This window comes from Temnothorax nylanderi, unplaced genomic scaffold, assembly GCF_030848795.1.
Source record: "Temnothorax nylanderi isolate EJ_2023f unplaced genomic scaffold, tnyl_v1.0 TNYL_tig1051_pilon, whole genome shotgun sequence".
Taxonomy (NCBI): Eukaryota; Metazoa; Arthropoda; class Insecta; order Hymenoptera; family Formicidae; genus Temnothorax; species Temnothorax nylanderi.
In genome coordinates this window covers 1,298-8,321 of record NW_027250113.1, presented here as the reverse complement: position 1 = coordinate 8,321, position 7,024 = coordinate 1,298, and the positions used below count along the sequence as shown (strand labels likewise).

At 36.6% G+C, this 7,024-nt stretch overlaps 1 pseudogene; it reads left to right on the top strand.

The window, feature by feature from the left end:
- The first annotated feature begins 64 nt into the window (after positions 1–64).
- On the top strand, positions 65–2,548 carry LOC139786489 (uncharacterized; annotated as a pseudogene).
- Positions 2,549–7,024: the final 4,476 nt, after the last annotated feature.

Genomic DNA, 7,024 nt, shown 5'->3' with positions numbered 1-7,024 from the left:
CCTGTAATCTATTGTTATTGTATTTATAAGTTTTTTTAATAATATGGAAAGATATCTAAAAACCTCAGTTAGTCGAAAGACGCTGCACACAATGTCTGAACGACAAAAACGAAGGATTAGATCGGAATACAGAACCAATATTCGTATACTATGTGCGTCCAATCATACTATCGGTACTAGGAATGATGTGCATACATTTAACTCATCTATTGCACCTCAAGAAAGTATTGCTTCCAATAATACTTTCAATAATTTGACTTGCAGTGAAAATATAGACAACACAAAAGAGGCTACTGATGTGTCTTCTTCGTCTATGTCCGATGTTAATGATATATGTGACGAAAGCGATGAAAGTGATGTCTCTTCATATACACATTGTTTGCAAGAAGTATCGTTTCGTGACCAGTTGGCATCTTGTTTCGTTGATAACAATATTACACATGTCCAAGGAAACAGATTGTTGTTTCTTCTAAGGAAACATCCATGCTTCTCATATTTGCCGAAAGACGTTAGGACACTTCTCAACACACCGCGCCGTTGTCTTGATATATACACAGTACCACCAGGGGAATATTTGCATTTTGATTTGGAAATCGCAATTGTTGATAGTCTGTCTGATATATTATGTACATCAGTTAACGAGGTAGTCTTAGATTTTAGTACAGATGGATGTAATTTAGACAAACAAAGTGTTATTCATATTTGGCCTATTCAGTGCCGAATTGTCAATGTAGAAAAAGCACCACTAATAGTTGTGGGTATTTACAAAGGTCCACACAAACCAAACAGTCCCAATATATTTTTTGAAAAATTTGTTGAAGACGTACGACGAATTATGTCGAAGGGCGGAATAAATTTCCTTGGCTAAAGAGTGCCATTAAGGCTTAGATGTTTCATAGCAGACGCGCCAGCTTGCGCCTTTATATTACATCATCGTGGCCATATGGCTGAGCATCCATGTTCTAAATGTAAAGTATCAGGAACACGTATTGATACTAATCATTTTGTCTTTAATGGTATTAACCATCCTCCTCGAACGGATGATGAATATATCAGACGTGTCGATGACTCTCACCACAAAGACGGTATAAGTCCACTTTCACTATTACCCATGGGAATGGTATCACAGGTACCATTCGAATCTATGCACCTAGTGAACATAGGTGTTATGAAGAAACTGTTTCAAGCGTGGGTACAAGGAAAGTTTTCACGCGAGACAAAACTGTCTAAAAGAATTATTACAATTATAAATACAAGAATACAAAGTCTACAAGAGTATTGTCCTTCAGACTTCGCAAGGCGTCCCAGATCCCTCGAATTATATTCTAAATATAAAGCCACGGAGCTACGTCAGTTTCTGCTGTATACCGGTCCAGCTATATTATACGGTTTATTAGATGACATAGTATATAAACATTTCTTATTTTTACATACAGCTATAAGAATATTAGCGTCCACGTCTCCACGAGAACAGTACTTATGTTTCGCAGAACGTGCTCTTCAGAAATTTGTTCTGCATTGTCCACATCTATATGGTGCTAGATTTAATTCTTATAATGTCCATGGACTTCTTCATTTGACTGATGATGTTAGACGTTTCGGCGCTTTAGATACATTTTCAGCTTTCCCTTATGAAAGCAACATGTCAATTTTTAGAAAGTTTTGCAGAAAGGCTAATCAACCTCTTCAACAAATGTTTAATAGGATGAAAGAGTTACAAACACATGGAAGTGCTGAAAGTCATAAAGACGAAACATGTGTTCGTGTATTTATTCCGTATAATAATGGTAATCGTATTCAATATCGCAAAATAGCATTTAATAATTTCTTATTTAGTACAAATTTGCGCGATAATTGTTGCATCCTAAAAGATGGGTGTATTTGCATCATTTCAGACATTTTCAAGGACGGCAACTCTTATCGTTTAAATGTCAAGAAGTTTTTGGAGGTTGATAATTTTTATAATGTTGGCATATCATCATCACATCTTCAGATATACAAGTGTGCAGCGTTAGCAGACGATGTTTCACATATTACTTTGAATGAAGTCTGTGCAAAAGGTTACAGGATGCCGTTTTGGGGTAGCATGACAGACGAAAGTGATAGTGATGGTAGTACTGTCAATACAGTTTCGGACACGTCGCGATATTATATTGTAGTTGCTATAATGCATAATAAAGTATTGTAATCAAGGTAGCCACCTCCGTATGTTCGTTCGCCCGGAGAGCGATCTATAATGAGTTGATATCAAAGCATTGTTTCATTCTTACAATGTTTTAATATGCACATGTTTAGTAGAATATTATTTGTGTATAAGAGTATATACAGGGTCAGGCAATAGCTTTCCATTCTCGGCGGAAAGCTGCCTTCAGCCCATCAATGGTCTTGCATTTTTTGGTGCATATATATATATATATATATATATATCTTGGCTTCCAAAATTCCCCATACAGACTAGTCCATCGGGTTTATATCTCAGGAGTACGGTGGTAACAAGTCGGATGAAATAAAATGCGGAACATTTTCAACGCCGTCATTAAAGCTAAAGGTGGCCACATCGAGCAATAGCTTTAAATCAGGAAAATATATTCATTTCTCAATTATATTTTGCTTTTTGAAGACCAAAATATATATTCCTTTAAAAGTTGCAGTGTTTTGATTTAGTAAAACTTCGAGTGCCTCACCCTGTATATTAATTTCGATATTACATTTTAGGAGAACGACAATTTAACATTTGTGCGCATTTTAAATGTTTTTTTATGTATACATATATTAGAATATATATATATATATATATATATATATATATATTATGCAGTATGTATTATATGTTTAGACAGAGCAGACAACATTATTTTATTCTTGTGCATTGTGATGAATGAATTGTAATACTTGTACTCTCGTCAAAGTCAGAAGTACAATACTCTGTTGCGCTGGAATTGTTATCCTCATTAAAACTTTAATATTTCTAAGTTCAATTATGTAATAAATGATATTTGTAACACGCACACACCTGTTTCTTAGTAAATATTCCTTACGTTATAAATTACATATACGACAAAATTATATCACCATTTTTCCTTTATATTTTACAATATATATCCAGTGAGAAATGACCCATCGAATAGACGTCTAATTGACGTCGATCGACGTCGATCGACATCAATTAGACGTCTATTCGATGGGTCATTTCTCACTGGGATACCTCACAATATAATGTTATATTTTATTATATTTCAAACTGTAACACGTTAGTTTGTAATAATATTATAAATGTAATATATAATGAGCAGATGTAATATATATATTCAGCAGATCTGTCTGCAAATTGACGGCAGATCTGTCGAACCTGAGGTCCGTATTTCACAGTCGTGATTTCACCTGAGAATCAACTTGATCTATATGTAAGCTTAAGCCGGTTTTCACATTGAGCATGCTACATGCGACGTGCATCTTCAATTAGTTGAGGTGAGAAGCAATGACACTGCTTCTCACTTCAACTATAATTGAAACTACACGTCGCATATAGCATGTTACCTCAGTGTAAAAACTGGCTGAAGCTTACATATATATATAGATCAAGTTGATTCTCAGGTGAAATCACGACTGTGAAATACGGACCTCAGGTTCGACAGATCTGCCGTCAATTTGCGGACAGATCTGCTGAATATTTCGCGTCAGTCTGCCGTCGCTTCTGTAGACAGATCTGCTGGGTATTTGGCGCCAATCTGCCGTCGCTTCTGCAGACAGATCTGCTGAATATTTGGCACCAATCTGCCGTCATTTCTGCAGACAGATCTGCTGGGTATTTGGCGCCAATCTGCCGTCGCTTCTGCAGACAGATCTGCTGAATATTTGGCACCAATCTGCCGTCATTTCTGCAGACAGATCTGCTGAATATTTGGCGCAAATCTGTTGTCGGTGTACGGTTGACAAACCTGCTTTCAGTTTGTTGCGTCAATCTGTCGTCGCACTGCTAGTGACAGATCTGCTCTGATGTTGCACCCTATTTGACGTCATGATCTGATTGCAACTTTTGCTTGCAATTTGGGCGCACTCGAGGACACAGTAGGTCCTGGATTTGGCAGCCTGATTTGGCAGGAATTTGTTGCCCGGTTGTCGACAATTTGCAAGCAAATGGTTAGCTGGGTAGTTAGCTTATCAATAGGTTGGAACAACTGGCCCACACACACACGCACACACACACATACGTACATAATACGTACATACATACACACGCACACACACACACACACACACACACACACACACACACACACACACACACACACACACACACACACACACACATACACGCAGCGAATGGAATATTTTTTGTATTAGATTATTTTGAATAAAATTTGTATTAGATTATTTTGAATAAAATTATTTGGAATAAGTTTTTGACTTTATATCTTTAATACTTTGTATGAGAAGAAATGTTTAAAAAGTGTGATTTCTTTAATTTAAAAAATCCATCATACCTATCTGCGGTATATGTCTATATTTGCGGTCTGTACTATTTTTATAGTTACTCTTTCTCATTTAATCGTTTTCTTTATTTATCTCTTGCAAGAAGTGTTAAAACACATGTACTTTAAATACAAACAGTATTTGTACCTTTTTTATTTCTAAATTTTACCTTTTCCTACTTTTTCTTTTTCATCTTTCAAATATATAAAAATTTTTAAGTACTTTAAGTGTAACATAGTGCATTCAATAGTAAACTGACAAATTCCAATATAAAATACCAGAATAATATCAATATTATATTTATATAATATTAAAATTTCATAGTATTGATGTTAAGGACTAGAGGTACATAATAATCAGTACATATAATTGGTGTAAAACTACAACTACTAAAATTAATTTTAATATTTAATATTTTATATCGTACAATGCATCTTATTGAAAATGTAAAAAAACTAGAAGTATTAAAATATTTATGAAGCTTGATGTATGCGCGCGTATGTGTGAGATTGATTAATTACTTAAGATTCTCACAAGGTGAAGAAAAGGATTGTTAAAATATTACGAAAATGGATAAAGTAAAGCAGCACTAAAGGAAAGAAGTGTATGTACAAATTATATGACTTTAAATTACTATTACACACTACATGATTGTATCTATAATTAATAATCTATACTATTATTATAAAGAGACAGAGTTTGTCAGTTTGATTGTTTGTGTTCGATGATCTCGGAAACCAATAGACCGAATTTTTACCAAAAGTATATGAAATAGGGGTAGAATTTCCCGGGAAGTGTCACTGTGTGTATAGTTTTTTGTTACCGATTTTCGGGAAACCAATTTTTTTTAATTTTTCTAATTTTTCGAGAAATAATTGAACGAATTTTAAAGAATTGTATATAAAACAGGGGTATAGAATTACCCGGGGAGTGCCATAAAGTGTATAATTTTTCGTTACCGATCTTTTTGGAAACTGGTATCAAAAGTTTTTCGAATTTTTCGGGAAATTCGCGGGGAGTGCCATAAAGTGTATAATTTTTCGTTACCGATCTTTTTGGAAACCGGTATCAAAAGTTTTTCAAATTTTTCGGGAAATAATTGATCAAATTTTAAAGAATTGTATATAAAACAGGGGTAGAATTTCAAGGGGAGTGCTATAAACTGTATAGTTTTTCGTTACCGATCTTTTTGGGAACCGGTATTTTTTTGGAAATCGGTTACGAAATTTTTCCAATTTTTTAGGTAATAATTGAGTGAATCTCAAAGAATTGTATACGACGGAATTGAACTTTAGAGAGAAGGAGAGAGAGGGAGGGAGAGGGAGGGAGAAGGAGGGAGAGGGAGGGAGAGGGGGGGAGGGGGGAGGGAGGGGGAGGGAGGGGGAGGGAGGGAGGAAGAGGGAGAGAGAGGAAGACAAAGGGAGAGAGAGGGAGAGAGAGAAAGAGAGAGGAAGAGAGAGGAAGAGAGAGGGAGAGAGAGGGAGAGAGAGGGAGAGAGGAGGGAGAGAGAGGGAGAGGGAGAGGGAGAGAGAGGGAGAGAGAGAGAGAGAGAGGGAGAGAGAAAGAGAGAGAGGGAGAGAGAGAGGGAGAGAGAGGGAGACAAAGGGAGAGAGAGGGAGAGAGAGGGAGAGAGGAGGGAAAAGAGAGGGAGAGAGGAGGGAGAGAGAGGGAGAGAGAGGGAGAGAGAGGGAGAGAGAGGGAGAGGAGAGGGAGAGAGGGAGAGATAGGGAGAGAGAGGGAAGAGAGGAGAGAGGAGAGGGAGGAGAGTGAGAGAGAGGGAGAGAGAGGGAGAGAGAGGGAGAGAGAGGGAGAGAAGAGAGAGAGAGGGAGAGAGAGAGAGAGAGAGGGAGAGAGAGGAGAGAGAGAGGGAGAGAGAGGGAGAGAGAGAGAGAGAGAGAGAGAGAGAGAGAGAGAGAGAGAGAGAGAGAGAGAGAGAGAGAGAGAGAGAGAGAGAGAGAGAGAGAGAGAGAGAGGGAGAAAGAGAGTGAGTGAGTGAGTGAGTGATTTATTATTAATTAGTCAATGACTACATATATACAGCTTATAACATGTCTGTTGTTTGTTAAGTTCGCAGGCGTCTAACAAATTCCTTTATATTATCTGCGCTTTTGATATACTCGCTTAAACTATTGTACAGTTTCAATCCATTACTAAAAATGCTTCTTTGCGCATTTGTCGTATTACTCACTTTTATACATAAATCATTTTTCCTACGCGTATCATATTCATGATGTTCACGCTGCCTACTTAATTTACATTGCAGGTACTCCGGTGCTTTACCTAATACTATCTTATGTATAAAAATACAAACATTTCTTTTAATTCTTTGTTTTACTGTTTGGAAACATAAGGCCTCCAACATAGAATCTATTGGCGTGTAAATATTGCATCTAATTATTGCTCGCATTGCCTTATTCTGGCATATTTGTAGTTTCCTAATCTGGCTCTCATTCATATTATACATCAAAGTGCTGCAGTATTCAAAGTGTGGTGCAATTATGCTCTTATATATTTGGCATCTCGTGTTATCATACAATAGTTTTCCTATTCT